The 18,735-nt window shown below is 35.0% G+C and overlaps 1 long non-coding RNA gene across 1 annotated transcript in view; it reads left to right on the plus strand.

Annotated features, from left to right (window-relative positions):
* The window catches only part of LOC141575272 (uncharacterized), a 244,394-nt gene that overhangs the window by 69,916 nt on the left and 155,743 nt on the right, over positions 1-18,735 (plus strand). The window contains exon 2 of the long non-coding RNA XR_012502739.1: positions 482-748. This is a non-coding gene — a long non-coding RNA (uncharacterized LOC141575272). The remainder of the gene's footprint in view (positions 1-481; positions 749-18,735) is intronic.

Genomic DNA, 18,735 nt, shown 5'->3' on the forward strand with positions numbered 1-18,735 from the left:
AGACAAGTTCGGTTATGCAGCTGTAACGAATCCCTCAAATCTCAAAAACACACCAGCAATAGGTCTCCTCTCTTCAGAGTCAGTCAGGGTCCCATGATGAAGAGTGCACCATCTCATAACACTTATTTCATGTGTTTATCTGGTCAGCACATCAGGTGGGAAACTCCAGAGGGTCTCTTGCCAGTAACTGAGTAGTTCCACCTGAAAGAGACATGCAGCACTTCTGCTTTCAGCATTGACCAATTACAAGTGTGACTGGAGGTACAGTGTTCTGTGTCCAGGAGGAAGACCTAAATATTAGTGACCATTAATAAAGTCTATCAAAGTACGAGGTTCCTTTTTGTTCTAAATTGAATGAAACCAAGACACCTTATGAATTACCATCTTTTCTCTTTTGTACATTCTTTGTTGCTATTCAGCTGTAATCTGCCTCTAATTCAAACCCTTGAACACCTGGTACCAGAATTTCTTTCTTTTCCAGGTCAACCATGGTGGAGTTTTACTCACAGAGGTGTCCTAATTTTGGATCTGTCTTAAGATGATCACAAACTTCACTTGAAGACTAGACAAGAAACAAGCTACGATAGGCAAGGACTGCTGTACTCTAAATACGCAAATGAGTTTTGAATTAAAATGACTGTGCAGTACAATTATCTAGACGCTATGAGAGATGTCACCCAGAAGATGAGAAGGGTATAGAGAAGCAAGCTGTTGCTTTACTTCATGGAGGACACACGGAGCATCCAAGGTATGCACTTGTCCATTAAATACACACACCCCTAAACTATTTCCAAGTTGCAGAAGATGGGTTGGTGTTGACTTCAATTTCTTTGAGTCATCTCTATGCACATCAGTGGGAATAAAAAAAAAAATCCTTGGGGAGATTTGACTCATTGTCTTTGAAATAATTTGTGTATTGTGTATTGGGAGAATTGGTTACCAAGCTATAATTTTCCAAGTTCCTTTCATCATTTTTGTCATTGCTTAGTTTGTGAGAATATAAATATATAGAGGCATACAAATTAATATATAAAAATCTGTTTAATATATTGTTTATTATGTAGAAGTCAATACTGAATTGATTTTTTTCGGTACTGAATCAATGCTAGGGAAGATTCCAAAATTTTAGGTCAAAAGGTGAAAATCCTCCTCTTCACTCCACTGAGCAGGGTTAACAATTCCTAGGAGACCTTTTGCTGATAAGACACTTCCAAAGTATTAATTAAGAAGAAACCTGGCCAAGTAAGTTCTTTGATTTTTAGTTTTATTGGAAACATCACAAACTATCTTGATGTAAACAACTTTCTGTTGCTTCCCCAACAGAATTCTTAGATTGCTGACTTGGCAAAGTACAGTCGTTTCCATTCCTCTCAGATCATTATTTATATAACTCAGTGCTAGCTTTCCAGCATTTCTTGCTTAATGGTTCTTAAAATCAACAATCTGAGCACTTTGGGGAAATAGATTGTGTCATGTTGGGTGTTAAATGGTAAAGCTTTGATGGAGACCATTCCATTCTCATCTGTTTTTACAGTGCATGAACAGAGGCAATGGGATGGTCAGAACTGCAATGGAAATCAGAAATTGTATCTGTAGGGGCTCTAGATGTGCTCTTGGCAGGAAAAAATTAGCAACAAAATCAACTTAGAAGAAATGCTGTCTTTCTAAGCTTGCTTGCAATTTCATTTTACTTTTGAAGTATTTGATTTCAAAATTAGTATATTCTTGTTATTAAAAAGAATTAAATGCTTCACAAATATTTAACAATACATTGAAATTCCCCTACAGCCTCATCCTCCAAAAGTAACTGTCACTAACAGTTTGTGTACTTTCTTCCAGAGTTTAGTTTTTGCTTTTTATGGGATTCTTCCCTTCCTCCCCCACCTCCTCCCTCTCTTTTCCTTCTCCTCCTCCTTCCCCCCACCTTCTTCTTCCTCCTCCCCTTCATTCTCTTCTTATTCCTCTTCCCCATATCCCCTGTTCTCACCCCCCACTCCTCTTCCCTCTTTTTCTGACTCTAAATTAGTACATGCAGTATTGGATCTAAGATTCTGAACTTCTAAAATTTTAGTAGATTGTCAATACATAGTTTGCCAATCGGTATGTGATTAATTGCTCTGCCAAATAAAGTTGTATTAAGTTACACCTGTATAGACACTCACCAATACTGGCTAGGATCTGTTGTTGGTCTTTGCTAATTCTGTTGATTCTTTTTGCCAGAATCTTTGTTAATTATGTTTTAATATAAATGTATTTAATTGTTTTTACAAGTTTCTTGGCCCACAGAATTTCTTCTATGAGTTGCCTGTTCATATATATTTTTCCCTATTGAGTTATTTGCCTTTTAAAATACAGACTTTAATATAATGTTAATATATCATATATTAATGAGTTAACAATTCCTAGGAGATCATTTGCTATAAGACATTTCCAAAGTGTTAATTAAGGAGCACAGGTCTGTCTAAGTAAGTTCTTTGATTTTTTGTTTTACTGGAAACATCATAAATGATTTTGATGCAAAATACTTTCTGTTGCTTTCCCATATATTATATAGTAATATATTACATATATTAATATAGATTAGGGGTATGAGACTTTTGTCTTTTCTCTATATTGTCTATACTTTTCTCTGATCGACTCTGTTCTCTTCATTTTGTTTATAGTATATTTTGCATTACAGAAGTTTCACATTTTCATGTGAGCATATGTGTCTGTCATTTACTTTATTGCTTCTAGATTTCACATCATGCTTGGAAATACCTCCTGCAATCTAAGTTCATAAGAGATATTTGCCATTGTTTCCTTTAGTTTCTTTGTGAATTTACTTTTTTGCTTTGTATGTAAGTTTTTATTCTTCTGAAATTTATTTTCTAATAAGATATAAGGCATAGATTCAGTTTAATTATTTTCCAAATTTCTATCCTTTTCAAAATGGCTGGCTCATTGTGCAACCTGCTTCTTTCCATTTTTCTCTCCACCAATTTGAAATGCCATCTTTATCCAATACTACATTTCCATACAATTGGTTCTGTCTTGTTTTATTAATTCTGGTTGTCTATTTCTGTTCTGATCCTTTAATATATTTGAATATTTAAAATGCTTTCTACTCTCCTTTGCTCGAATTGTGGACCCAACTTTAAAAGTACAGTGGCGATATTAATTTTTATAACATTAATTTATAGACTAATTTGAGGAAACAATACCTTTAAGTTTTTGTGTCTTTCTACCCCAAAGTAAAACTCATTTTTTAAGTCTCCTCATTGGAATTTTATATTCTTTTTCTTATGAAGACTATGCATTTCCGGTCAGTTTTCCCAGGATGTTTTGTAGTTTTTATTTCTATTATAAATATTTTTTCACTGTATTTTATAAAATAGAGAAAACTATTGATTTTTGTGTGTTAATTTTGAATCCAGCTAAATGCTGAATACTCTGTTTTCTCTAGTACTTTTATAGTTGATTCCCTTTTGTTTTCCAGACAGTCATGCAGTCTGTAGATATTAATGACATTGTCTTTCTTTTTTGTGTTTCTAAATCTTACTCCAGTGCTCTGTTTTCAGAGTTCTTCCAGTGCAAAGTGAAGCTATTTGTGGTAATGTTAGGTATCATCTCACCCTGCTGCTGACTTTGATGTTTATGCTTCTAGCATCTTAAATTAAGTATAATGCTAGCTTTTGATCTATCTATGCTATCATGTTAATTAAATAACTGTAAATGTTTATTTATTGAAATTAAAAAAATCAAGAATCAATAATTGATTTAAAACCAATTTTAAATTAAATTTTATCACATGCATTTTTGCTATCTATTTAGATGAATATATGGTGAATATTATTAATAGAATTCTTAATTTTGATCCATCCCTGTCTTCCTGGAATGCCTATCACTAAATAAGTAAAATTAACCTATATTTTCTTTTTTAAAGCTACATTTCTATGATTATGGGAGCAGTAATGGCTAATTTTATAAATAGCCTGGGAAGCGTTTCTCTCTTTTTTTTTTTTAAACTGTGCTCCAATATAGTTTAAATAGGATAAGAATTTGATTTCTTGGAGATTTGAAACAGTTTATTCGTGAAATTGTTGTGACTCTGTGATGTTTAGGGAAGTAGCTCTATAGAATTAAAATAACCAAAAATCATGGACTGTATTAAATAATCTGTCCATCTCTTCTTGTGCTCATCCTCATAGTTTTTGTTAAAATTTTTATTGGATTTGAATCGTCCATTTTATCTTGATTTAAAGCTTTATTAGATTTAAATTGTGCAAATCTTTCCTTGTAATTCCCTTAATTTATGGCATATTTGTGTTTTACCCTCATGCCCATTCTTAATTTTGTGTTTATTGAACTGTGTTATTTCAAAATATTTATCATGTAATTTATTATTTTAGGAATTACTTTTAAGGTTATCAATTCTATTGCATTTCTATTTCTGATTAGTTAATCCTCTTTTAAAAAATTATTACTATTTCATTCTGCTTGCTTTAGATTGATTTTGTGGTTTAACTTCATTTGATTAATTAGTTAATTTTTTTATAATTTGCTAACAGTGGGATTTTAGAGTGTGAATATTCTTCAGTTTTTTCCTTGGTTTGTGTTGGACTGTCTTAGAATTTTTGTGGTGATCACTTGCTGTATTAATATAAAAATACTTATATAGCTTTTCTTTCAGGAATAATAATGTTATTACTCTCCCATTTATATATCCTGTTACTTATATTATTCTGAATCAGTATATGCCACCAGTTCTTTCATAGGTTTTTCTTCACTTGTGAGATTTTTGTTTTTGACCATCTTTTAGTTGGCTCTATTAAGAATTAATGTATATTTCTTTTTCAAGAAGAGCTTTTAGTGCTTTTATTCCTGAGAAATTACACTTCCTCCTGCTCTTTGAATGACAGTCTGGATGGATATATAGTGTTTAGATCCACTGTTCCTTTCCCTTCAGCCCTCCATAGATGTAGTTCCTCTGGTTTTTTTTTTTTTTTTTTTGGCCTTCAGTGTTGCTGATGTGAAGTCTGAGATTATTTTAATTTACATTTGGGGATCTGATTCTCTTCCTCAGGTACTTATAAAAGTCTTTGTTTCTGAAATTTAATAATACATTAGTAAGTATGATTCTTTGTTTTTTCATGGATCACAGTTAGGCCTTTTAAGGTTAATATATAAGTGTCCTTTTAGAAAAGAAATGTTCCACTGATGAATAATTTTTACATTCTGTTCCCTGCTTTATGTATTGACTACCTTAGAAATTTATTATCTTCATTTCTCTGTTATTTTCCTGAGCATCTCCTCCATGTTGCACTGTGTTTTCACCAGTGTTGGCTTATTGTCTTGCTGCTTCCAATTTTCTTTTTTTTATTTCTGTAATGTTGTTTTCTTCTTAGCTTTACTAGATCCCTTTTATATCTTCTTCAGTTGAAATAGCATCTCACTTTTGTTCTCTTGCATCTCTTCTCTTTGATCCAATTACCTATTTAAGATATTTTGTCTAAAATTTTCTTCTGTTTCCTAGAGTATCTCCCACTTCAAAATCTTTTCCTTATCTGTCATTTGTTGGGCATATGCCTTTATTTCCTTAGAAAACCTATCAACCATATTAGATTTCCCCCCTGCATTTCACTGACATTTGATTGATGTATCAGTCAGAGTTAAGTTGCAGATAAAGAAAGCCAGCTGTTTTAAGCACAAGAAATTTACAGCTGGAAAGTTTGTATTATAGCATCTGGAAGGACAGGAGCAGATTCTAGACTGGGTCTTCAAGAATGATCCCAGACCAGCACTTCAGACCTTAAGTACTGTGGGATCTGCTTCCTCTGCGAGAGTCAGGAAGCTGTCATGTAACAGGTAACATATGCAAGACTGGCAATTGGATAGATGTAGTAGGAGTTTGTGAATGCTGTCCTCCCATTGCTTCAATTTTCATAGTGAAGTTGGAAGCAAAATCATAAGAGTGAGGATGCGGGAGGAGATGATGGAAGTTTGAGGAGAAATGAGAAAAAATAAAATGAATTTCTAGAAGAGTAGAGAATGAACAGACTACAAAAGTGTAGTACGATAGCCAGAGAGCATTAGGAGATTGAGGTTTGTGATCATGAATTCAAAGTAATACCAATCACGGTTGTGTGTGTGTTTGTGTGTATATGTTTTTTAAAGCCACATCCAACTGCAAAGGTGCAGGCATGTAGAGATTGAAAGGTTAAATTTAACCAAGATTAGAAATTTTCCAAGTATTTATAAGGATGGAGGAGAAGGACAAGAGAGTTACTGATTGAGAATAAAGCTTGAAGAAGGAAGAGAAGTATCAGGAAGGTGAGGTACAGTGAAATGTTGGTAAGATTAATTATCTGGAGTCCTAGTGGAGTCAGAGGATTGCCGGAGTTGTGGTATTAGATGGAGTGAAAAGAACAAAAGAAGGTGATTTTCTGATAGTAGAATATGTGAAATTATCATTATGGAGAGGTTAAAGTTATAATGACAAAGTCTATGGTACAACCATGAGAGTAGGTAGCTAAAATAATATGGAAAACAATATCACTAAAGGAGAGAGGTTCAGGGAACTGAGAAGCTAGGGACTTTAAAAAATTAACTATATGTATATTGAAATCTCCAAAAATTAAGAAAGAGTTAGTCTGGAGAGGAGGACAATGAGCCAGAAGTGAAAGTGTGAAAGTCTTTGAAACACGAGAGTGAATGGCCTGGTGGAAGGTCTGTGGATAGAGCAATATTGAGGGGTAGGAGAAAATATGATGCCATGAAATATAGATGGACATGAGAAAGGAATGAGCAACAGAGAGGATATCCATCTCAGTCCTGCACTCAGGGATATAAGGGCTGTGGGAGAAAATCAGCCTTCACTTAAGAGGGCTGTGCAGGAAGCAGCGTCCTCAGGGCAATGCCTGGTTTCCCTTAGAGTAAGAGGATAAAGGGAATCAGAGAAGTGGCTGGGAATGTTTGAGACTGTGACAACAATGGAGCTCCAAAGGTCTAGTAAAAGGATTTCAGGAGGGTTCAGGGAAGAGAATAGATAAGGAGCTGGCAGAACCTTAAGGGGATTACAAGGTAGGAGATGAGGGTGGACCTAGACATCTGGGGCTGTATAGATTAATATATACAAGACTAAAGGCTGTAGTGAGATTCATCCTGATTGACTCAAGGTAGAAAGTGGTAGCAAGGCTGAGTATTTTGGGTGCTTAAAGCTTCCTCTTGATCCCTATTGATGGAGGCAACAGAAAATGAAGAAGTGGGTCTTTGACCCAGTGTATGGACTCCAACTTGACCCTATATTATAGAGTTAAAAAGCCTAAGGGATGCATTTCTCTGATCTAGACTCAGTCTGGTGTTTGCTTTTGATGGGAGAAGCTCTGACTTGAACCTTAGAGGAATTGGGATTCTGGAGGAGCTTGTTGTTACTTAGTGTGCAGACTTTGTCACTGATAATCTATGTAGAAGGCTGAGGGGAGGACAAGTCTCAGTCTCTGTGAACAGGCCTTCTTGATGCCTGATAATTAGGGATACAGTCATAAATGGAGACTTGCTCTGTTATTTGTCAGAGAGTGGGTAGGATCTCCCTCATGCTTACATGGACATTGTCTAAATTGTCCCCTTAAAACTTAGGTGGAAGGTAATATTTTATGTCTGTTTGTGGGGAGCAGTGATGTGTGAGCTAGGATAGCAGGCAGCCTGTAGCCTCAGTTCAGGTATGTGGTTTCTAAACATTTTCCAGATATGATAAATCATCTTTATCTCACTCTGGGTGTGTGTGGGTGTGAGGTTAGGGTAATACATGAGAAAGAACTATTGCCTTCTAATTCTGTTTGTTTTAAAGATTGTAATGATGGGTTATCCCAGTTAGATTTGCACAAAATAAAGATGACACAGGTACCTGGTACTGTCTTCAACCTTGCCTAATTGTTAGTCCTTGGATGTGCAAATATGACTCTAGTGGATGCTTGTTTTTCCAACGTACAACCTGCCATTGGTATTTTCCTTTTTAGTTAAAGGATGTTATCTTTTCTATTTTGAAAAAACCAAAATTGATCAAGATTATGGAGATGTATTTCAGTTCTCAGCATTTTCCTATGGTTGTGTCCAAATTTCATTATAAATGGAAGAGCAAATATTATTGGAAGTTTTGATTATAGATTATGTTAATACCCTAGTATTATTATAGATGAGATTTTTATATCTAAACCAGGTTTATTTTATTTATTTTAATAGACTTCTAGGAGGCTGGTTATACACACATGCTCTTGTGGTGCCATCTTCTTGCAAGTCCTTGCTTGTGTGTATTGTTGCTAACTGCATAGTTGAGTGTTATGGTTTTAAAGGCTTTCATTTATATGTCACTAGAGTATGTGTTGACAAAAATAATTATACCAGTGTCAACAAAGAACAGGAATAACATGATGCCTGCACCTATCCATGCTACTCACATTTTTTATTGAATTGAAGATGACATTCAAAACCTTTTAGTGCATGGCATCATGAACACTGTTACTAATATGAAATATTTAAAATATTTTCAAAATATTTTGAAGTTAAAACATTTGGAGATTGCATTTGTTGCTTGTTGCTCTATAACAAATGACCACAATGGTTTAAAACAATGTAATATTTTATCGTGTGCCATATAATAGCTTACAGTTCTTTTAGGTTAGAAGCCTGATATGGCATGCCTGGGTTCTCTGCTTAGATTATCACAAGGTTGAAATCAAGGTATTGGCTTGAGTGAGTTCTTTTCTGGAGACTCTGGAAAAATCTTTCTAAACTCACTTTTGTTGGCAGAATTCTGTTCCTTGCAGTTGTAGAATTGAGGTCCCCTTTCCTTGCTGGCTGTCAGCTGGGGGCTGTTCTTGGTGCCCTCAGGCCACCTCTTTCATCTTCAAAGCCAGAGAGGTAGGTGGAATAATGTGCCCACATCTCCACACCCCAGCCCCACCGTCAAAGCTCTCCATGTCCTAATACCTAAAACCTGTGAATATGTTACCTCATATAGTATAAGAAACTTCGCAGATGTAATTAAATTAAGGGTCTTGAGATGGGGGATTATCCTTAATTATCTGGATAAATTTGATGTAATTACAAGGGTCCTAATATGTGAGAAGGCAATGAAAAGGCAGAAACAGAGATTGGAGTAATACAGCCAGGAACCAAGGGATGCTGTAGCCTCTAGAAGCTGGAAGAGCAAGATACAAGTTCTCCTTTGGAGCCTCCAGAAGAAACTGGCCTGCTGACACCTTCATTTTAGCCTCTTCAGATTCATTCTGGATTTCTGACCTCCAGAATTGTAAGGGAATAAATGTGCATTGTTTTAAGCCACTAAATTTGTCGTGCTTTATTACAGCAGAAATAAGAAATGAACACAGCCCAAAATGGGAGATTTCTCCCTCATTGACTCTCACTCACAATTTGGAGCTCTCTAACTTCCTCTTCTGAGACCAATGGGAGAAAACTGTTTTTTAAAAGGTTTTGATCAATTAATCTTTGACAAAAGAGGCAAGAATATACAATGGAGTAAAGACAGTCTCTTCAGCAAATGGTGTTGGGAAAGCTGGACAGCTGCATGTAAATCAGTGAAGTTAGAATACTCATACCACATACAAACATAAACTCAAAATGGCTTAAAGACTTAAACGTAAGATAAGACACTATATACCTCTTAGAAGAAAACATGGGCAAAACATTATCTGACATAAATCTCAGCAATGCTGTCCTAGGGCAATCTACACAGGCAATAGAAGTAAAAGCAAAAATAAACAAATGGGACTTCATTAAACTTACAAGCTTTTGCACAGCAAAGGAAACCATAAGCAAAACAAAACAACAACCTAAGGACTGGGAGAAAAAATTTGCAAAAAATGAGACTGACGAGTTTAATTTCCAGAATATATAAACAGCTCATACAACTTAATAAGAAAAAAAAAATCCAAAAATGGACAGAAGACCTAAACAAGCAATTCTCCAGTGAAGACATACAAATGGCCAATAGGTGTATGAAAAAATGCTCATTATTGCTAATTATCAGAGAAATGCGAATCAAAACTTCAATGCGAATCAAAACTTCAATGCGATATCACTTCACACCAGTCATCTAGAGGAGTGCGTCAGGAGCATTCAAGCAGATGGCCGGGTCTGGGGCTCTTCTAAACTAGTTCCAGTGTATAGTTAAAGACGATAAGGTTGGAACAGATATACTGGAGGAACGGATCACTGCTTTTGAGGACTATGTGCAGTCTATGGACATGGCTGCGTTCAACAAGATCTAAAATCATTGCCCTTAAATAAAAGCTTGAAAGACAAAAAAAAAAAAAAAAAAGAAAAGAAAAAAATGTCAGAATGGCCATCATGAAAATGTCCACAAACAGTAAGTTCTGGAGAGGATGTGGAGAAAAGGGAACACTCCTACACTGTTGGTGGGAATGTAATTTGGTGTAACTGTTATGGAAAACAGTATGGCGGTTCCTCAAAAAACTAAAAATTGACTTACCATATAATCCAGCAATCCCACTCTTGGGCATATATCTGGAGGGAACTCTAATTCAAAAAGATACATGCACCCCAGTGTTCATAGCAGAACTATTTACAATAGCCAAGACATGGAAACAACCTAAATGTCCATCACAGATGACTGGGTGAAGAAGTTGTGGTGTATATACATATATATATATATGCACTACTCAGCCATAAAAAGAAGATAATGCCATTTGTAGTAACGTGATGGACCTAGATATTGTCATTCTAAGTGAAATAAGTCAGAAAGAGAAAGAAAAATACCATATGATATCACTTATATGTGGAATCTAAAAAAAAAAACAAACTTATTTACAAAACAGAAACAGACTCACAGACATAGAAAACAAACTTATGGTTACCAAGTGGGGAAAGGGGTGGGAAGGGATAAATTGGGAGTTAGAGATTTGCAGATATTAACTACTGAATATAAATAGATGAATAACAAGTTCATACTGTATAGCACAGGGAACTATATTCAATATCTTATAGTAACCTATAATTAAAAAAATATGAAAATGAATATATGTATGTATGACTGAAGTATTATGCTGTACGCCAGAAATTGACAAAACATTGCAAACTGACTATACTTCAATAAAAAAAAATAAAATTCTCATGGGAACTATTTTTTAAAAAAGGGTTTATGTGATTAAATTCAGCCCACCCATATAATCTCTTTAATTTAAGGTCAGCTGATTTGATACCTAATTATCTACAAAATCCCTTCACAGCAGAATTTAGATTAGTGTTTGAATAACTGGGAGAAGATGTCAGCACACCAGATGCCAGGAATCTTGGGGGGCTATCTTCGAATTCTGTCTACCACAGAGATTAAAAACTTTAAAATATTCAAAATATTTAAAGTATTTGAATCCTTCTCAGATACTTTCTTGGTTTCTTTAAGTTTCCTTTCTGATCACAAGGCCTATTGCTTTACAGTGTAATAATATAAAGACCAAAAAAAAAAAAAAAAAAAAAAAACCCAAAAGATTTCCATGGTTCTAATTTAGTCAGAGGACACATGCAGTGAATTTACTTTGGAGACCTGCCTCTGGAATTTTTCATGACTACCCTTTCCCCAGGGCAGAACTCATGATTCCTTAAATGTGTTTCTCTACTCTGGTCATTACTTAAGTTTTTCATAGTTACTGCAACCTGTAATCTCTACTTCCTTGATTTATTTAAAATTCTAATCAAGTACATGGTGTCTGGTTGATGTTTATTGAATGAATGAATAAATAGCATTTTTTGTTCCACTTCCTGTTGTGGCGATTTAGGGGTGTGCTTTGGTCTTTCCACAGCCATTTTTAACTCTCAGCTATCTCAGGCAAGTAGAATGCTATGTCTCTTTGCCTACCTCTATGACTTATCTATCTTATTTTTTTCTAATTATCATAAAGATTAAATTCCTTTTGGGGTTATATTTCTTAGTAAGCATTTTTTTTCTTTTTCTTCTTCTTCATATATTATTTTACATTTTTTTTTCTGTTCCAGTGAACTTTTGTGAATGGCAGGGAGTGTCCAATAAGAGGAATATTACCTCCATTAGATGTTCCGTCATAGTCATAAACTAGCATTTTATTAGGAAGAATAAAACTTTGTGCCCTGTGAAAAGTTAAAACTGAATTGTATTTCTTTCTTTTTTTGACCCACATTGTATTTTATTTGTTTGTTTATTTATTTATTTATTTATTTATTATTGAAGTATAGTCAATTTATACTGTGTTAATTTCTGGTGTACAGCATAGTGATTCATTTATACACACACTATATATGAATATATATATATATTCATTCTTTTTCATATTCTTTTTCATTATAGGCCATTACAAAGTATTGAATACAGTTCTCTGTGCTATACAGTAGGACCTTGTTTATCTATTTTATATATAGTAGTTAATATCTACAAATCCCAAATTCCCAATTTATCCCTCCCCACCCTCTATCCCCCCTGGTAACCATAAGTTTGTTTTCTGTCTGTGAATCTGTCTCTGTCTCTGTTTTATAAATAAATTCATTTGTGTCATTTTTTTAGGTTTCACATATAAGTGGTATCATATGGTATTTTTCTTTCTCCTTCTGGCTTACGTCACTTAGTATGATGGCTCCAGGTTTATCCATGTTACTGCAAATAGCATTGTTTTATTCTTTTTTATGGCTGAGTAGTATTCCATTATGTATATATATTATATATATACCACAACTTCTTCTTCTTCTTCTTCTTCTTCTTCTTCTTCTTTTTTTTTTTTTTTTTTGGTGGGAGGAGGTTATTGGGTTTATTTATTTATTCTTAAATTTTTTTTACTGAATTTTTTTAATGGAGGTACTGGGGATTGAACCCAGGACCTCCTGCTGGCCAAGCACATGCTCTACCCCACCACAACTTCTTTCCCCAGTCATCTGTCAGTGGACATTTAGGTTGCTTCCATGTCGTGACTATTGTAAACAGCTCTGCTTTGAACATTGGGAAAATATAATCCCTGTTAAAATCGCACAAAAGGAATACTTGTAATAAACTTGACCAAGAAGGTGAAAGACTTATATGCAGAGAACTATAAAACATTGATTAAAGAAACTAAAGGTGATTTGAAGGAATGGAAAGATACCCCATGCTCTTGGATTGGAAGAACTAGTATTGTTAAAATGACCATGCTGCAGAAAGCAATCTACAGGCTTAATGAATTACAGTTCTTTAAGAGACTCAATGTTTTTATAAATATGTTCTTAATAGTCATGGTATAGTATTTTCAGTTTTCCACCTGGACCAATGGTGGGACACAGATTAAAAGAAGAAGATCATAAGGGTTTCTGAATGTGCCAAATGCTTTCCCTATAAACTACTTGAATATTTCATAAGGAAAATTTCAGGAAAAGTGTGACATTTCTTTATAAGCCCTGCCTGTAGCCTGAAAACATGAAAATTAGGATAGAAATGTCTGAAATGGAAATACAGTGAGGAGATTTACTTGAATTCTATCCCTTTAGCCATGCCACCAGCGATCCTGATTTGATGGAGTACTTAAGCACAAACACATTTTCATTTAATGTGAAACCTAATCTTGCTAATTTGCCAAAAGGAGATGTCAAATTAGTGATTAATTTGCTTTCATCAAGATGTTTATTGGAACGTCATTATTTCAGCATATATGCAACAGCTATCATAGTTTCTATATTTCTTAACGTCCTAGTAGTACATCCTTGAAAATCTCACCCATTGTACTAATAGATAACAGATAGGTTACTTCGTTTAAATTTCCATTTTATACAGTTGACAATTTTTAATACTAAATCTATGACTGAAAAAGGAAGTATATTGAGAAAAATCTAATTTATTATTGATGGTTTCTAAGTATTTTTTAAATATCATATTGTGGGAGAATTTGGGATCAGTTTATCCCAATATATGTGTTTGTATTAATCAGCTATTACCACAGTAATGCTGCATAAACACTCCAAAACTTCATGACTTAGAATAACATTAAATTATTATAGGCTCAAAGGTCTACATTTGACTGCAGATTGATCTAACCTAGAACAGTTGGGCCACTCTTCTTAAGGCTGCCAATTGGAGTTGTATCAGCTTTACGTGCCTTTCACTGTTCTTGGACCAGTTTCTGCTCAGAGCATTTTCTTGTGGCAGGGAGCAGTACACACATCACCCTCTAAGATTCCTTTGGTCAAAATCAATCACAGGCCAAGCCCTGAATCCATGGGGCAGGGGAATATACTGAACCCGTGGAGTGGGTAAGGGTAGGAGTGAGTGAGGGTAGGAGTGAGTAGTTATTGAAGAGTAATCCAAACTATCTTGTATGTTTTATTCTTTATGATAAATGGTGTGTAAGATAGAAAAGGTCCCTATTTGTGAAATCATATGCAGATATACTATACAGCATCCCTTCTATTTCATGGCATAGATTGAGTAAATTTAAGTATAAATTTGCCAATCCTTATTTTAGGACCCAAGATAAACTTTTATGTGTTTTTAGCAGCTATTTGCTTCATTTTTGGTTGTTTATTTACAGATATGGGTATATTTGGTGGCTGAATAGAGTCTGTGCATTACTTTTTTCTCTAAGAATAAACATATGTCTCAGAGGGGAGAGGAAAAGGAAGTGTGGATGCTCCACTGAGCTGCTGGGCTCTCAATAAATATTCAAACAACTGATTACCATCTTGCAAGTGAGTCCTCTTGTATTCCACCTCTATATCTGCTTCACTTTGTGTTAATATATATATGGTCCTTGAGAAAACACGTGACATTTTCTTTATCATGGTAAGATACACATACCATAAAATTTACCATTTTAATCATTTTAAAGTGTACAATTTGGGGGTATTAAGTACATTTCATAAGGAGAATTTCACCAATTGCTTTATGAGCCCGGCCATACCATCACCACTATAGTTCCAGTACTTTTTCATCACCTCCAATGGAAATTGTGTCCACATTTAACAGTCAGTCATTCCTTATCCCTCTTCCTCAAAGGTCCTGGCAACAACTAATCTGTCTTCTGCCTCTATGGATTTGCCTACTGTGGACATTTCATACAAATGGACTCATACAATATAGGGCTTTTTGTGTCTAGCTTCTTTCACTTACAGTGTTTTCAAGGTTTATCTATGGTGTGTGGTGTGTGTGAGTACTTTATTCCTTTTTATGGCTGAATAATATTCCATTGTATGGATATACCACATTTTACTTATCCACTCATCAGTTATGGAATTTAGGCAAATAATACTTAATATACATACTAATCGTTTCTAGATATCAGATGACATCTAAAAGGTTAACAGTCTCAGAGGTTTTTCTTATTTCCCCCTGTTCAATATATCAGCAGAAAAGAACTCTTTTGTACAACTTAGTTGGAAAGGGAAGAGGAGAAACAGGAAGACTTTCCAGAAAAATAATAGGAACACAGTGCAGAGTGAATTCTCACTGCCCAATTAAACTGTGATACTGTGATTGTGATTTTTTTTATAACTTTAGTCTAGATTACTATGATCAGATATCATAGTTACTTGACAGCAATTTGGTAGGAAACCAGGAATCAGCAGCTGGTTATTTTAATTGTGACTTTAATCTTGCATCTTTTCCTAATTTGCTGTGACACATGCCTAAGTTTACTCTTTTATAAAATAATAATAATAATATCCAAATAGTACTTTCCCACTTCTTCCCATGCTTTCTGTGCCAATGTTATATGCTTTCCAGCTTCCTCCTGCTGTCCAAAAAATGTTTCAAACCCCAGATCATGTGAGATTCTGGTTTAAGATTTAAAAATACTTCCCTCCCTGAAGGTTTATTACCCAATTAGAATCTGAAAGGGGCTGCATAACTATTTCATCATCCATAGAGTCCAAGAGGAGTGCAATGGAATTAACTTAAAAGCTTGGGAAAAGTAAGATATATGAATAAAATAAAAGGAATTGGCATTATGTAACCTGGAGAAATGAAGGCTGAAATCTTTAATACATGAAGGACTATTATATAGAGGAGGATGAATGATTTTTCTCTGTCTTCCATGAGAACAGAATAAGAAGAAATGGATTTAAGCTATAGTACGCAGGATTTAGATTAGAAATAAAAAGCTTTCTAACTCTAGGGAATGTAAAGCATTTTATCAGTGTCCTTATTAAACCCCAAAAGGGATTTAAGGAAAAGAAAGTGGAAGTGAAGAATTAGTTTTATTGTTAGAGATGTTCCTAAATACCCTTTCTTGTGAGTGTTTAGATGAGGATAGATAGCCATCTATTTTGGATGGTTTCAGAAAATAGAGGGCACCCACCATACTGTCATGTTTCAACTCTGTAGAGTGTCAAGCACAATGCTTTGCAGGTGGGACCTGCTTAATAAAAGATAGTGAAATGAATAACTCCCTCTTCTTAAACACAAGAAAACCCAAGTTAGTGTAACAACTATATGCCCTAAGATCAAGCAGCTGGCTGCTATTAGGGTCAAATTCACACAGTTATTTAAATATAGATTTGAGATAGAAAATTAATTTCTACCTGCTTTATACCAAGAACACTGAACGATCAGTCCAGAACTGGACTCGGGCACACTCTCTCCCTGCTATGCCCTGGATGCCTGGATGGCTTCTAGATGAACGACTCAGTAATCTATGACTAATTGGTTAAGTGTGCAAGTGACCTGGTTCTAGTGAGACATACACATACAATACTTAGCAGTTTCTTTCAAAAGCAATAAAAAATAACTTATTCAGTAATTACTCATTGAGTTCTCATAGCACATGCAGCATTACGCCAAGTCCTAGGCAGTGCGTAAAAGGGAAAAATGTGTCAGTGAAATAATGTGGAGATAAGCTGTCTCGTATTTTTAAAGGCATCTGGCAGTCTTAAGGCTAAACGTCAGGGAGAAAGCAGGTAGGAAGAACCAATGAAAGCAGCTTTTTTGTGTTTTCTCTGAAGGTTTATACACTCCAGCTTTGTTCCTTCCCTGGCACCTGCTTCTTCCCTTTCTTACCCATCCTGGTGGACTGACCTGCTTTCCACCCCTCCCTGCACACTGTTCCCGCTTGTGCTTGCCACATCTCCAATTCTTGGGTAGACTTATAGCCTACATTTTCAATTTCTTGACTCTTCAGATGTCAGGACTTCTGGGGTCCTGAATGGAGTTATTAAAATGGCATTTGAAGGCATGCTGTGGTGGTGTAGAGTGGGCAAGACTCTGGATAGCACAGAGGTCTTGGACTAGAGCCTTGGGCCTGAATTTGAAGTGCCAAGTCTAAAATCTTATTTTAACTTGTATGACTGGAGTAAAGTGATGATGGGAATTAAAATCTGCCATGGAATGAGGAAAACTGTCAAGCAACATTGACAGCAGGCACTGAGAAATAAAGAAGAGAGAAAAACTGTTAAAAATGCTAGTTACAATAAATATATAAACAAATTGTCAATTATGCATGATCACCAATAATGTAAAAAAAGCACAATAACAATGATTCCTCATTAAATATGCCAGATTAATTTTGCATACATTTCATTTCATTTCAATCTCAACTATTCATGTGGCTCTGTTTTCAAAATTTCTTGCTTTTGTAGCTTGATTGTCTGCTCAGAGCATGTAAAACAGTAGAGAAGACAGTGTTCACCTGTGGAGTGCCCACCTATATCATTATTCACACCGTTTGGTTGCTGTTTCATAAATAATGCTGATTAAATTTTTTCCCATTGAAATTGAAAGAGAATATTTCAGTGATATTCCAAAATGCAACAAATAACATATTGTTCTAATTGCCTTAGCTGCCTTCCCTAAAGGGAACACACTTGGTTTCAGGGCGGGCAAATCTTGGTACAATAATAAATTGTTCTTAATGTTACATTGAGGAGAGATTTAATCAGGCTGCTTTCATTTTGGCAATTTCAGGATTTCTAGGTTTCACTTCCTACCTCCCCAGCAAAAAGTAAACAGAGAATATTGGATTTTCTGCTCATCAGATACTTCACTTGAGCATTACTTTCTTTCTTTCTTTCTTTCTTTTTTTTTTGTAATAAGTTTTAACCAAAAGATAATCAAAAGTAGTCTCTCCCTTGGCCATCCCTCATGCTTGGTCAGGGACTATTTTTAAACTTGATGAAAGTAGTGTTAAGTATGTATTTTGATTTTAAGATTGAAAAATTAATATAGGCACTAAAGGAATCAAATAAAACAAAACTTGGGAATTCACTTTTACAATTAAGGAAAGAAAAAAGCAATTTTAGTGGCTTGGCTATCAGATAGGCCTTCCCTGACCCATTTAATGCAATTTCTTTAACCCACTAGTCTCTATTATATGGATTGAACTGTGATTTGTTGTCTGTTATCAATTTAATTTTTTTCCTTTCTCTTGAGGGAGTTATTCCATATTCTTGGCAGCCTTGCTGAACTGCAGTGGAACCAAGGACTTTTATGTATTCAGATTCTTAATTGTAAACATTGTGACAGGCATTGGCAAACTGGGATTTGGCAGAGTTGATGTGATGTCATAGAAAAGAATTTCCTTTGTTTTATTTAAAAGTGGTTTCCAAGTTTTTCCCCAGTAGGTCTGGTTTTTATCTCAAGCTCTAAGAGAGCCCTTTACCAGATGTCAGAACCAAGACATTATCTTTGACTTCTAAGGATTTTATCCAGGCTGACTTGGTTACTCCCCTTCATGAATTGAATGCATACTTCTTAAGTAACGCTCCATTTCTCCAGGCTAATGTTCTGTCTTTCCCTTC

This window comes from Camelus bactrianus, chromosome 3 (assembly GCF_048773025.1).
Source record: "Camelus bactrianus isolate YW-2024 breed Bactrian camel chromosome 3, ASM4877302v1, whole genome shotgun sequence".
NCBI classification, from domain to species: Eukaryota; Metazoa; Chordata; class Mammalia; order Artiodactyla; family Camelidae; genus Camelus; species Camelus bactrianus.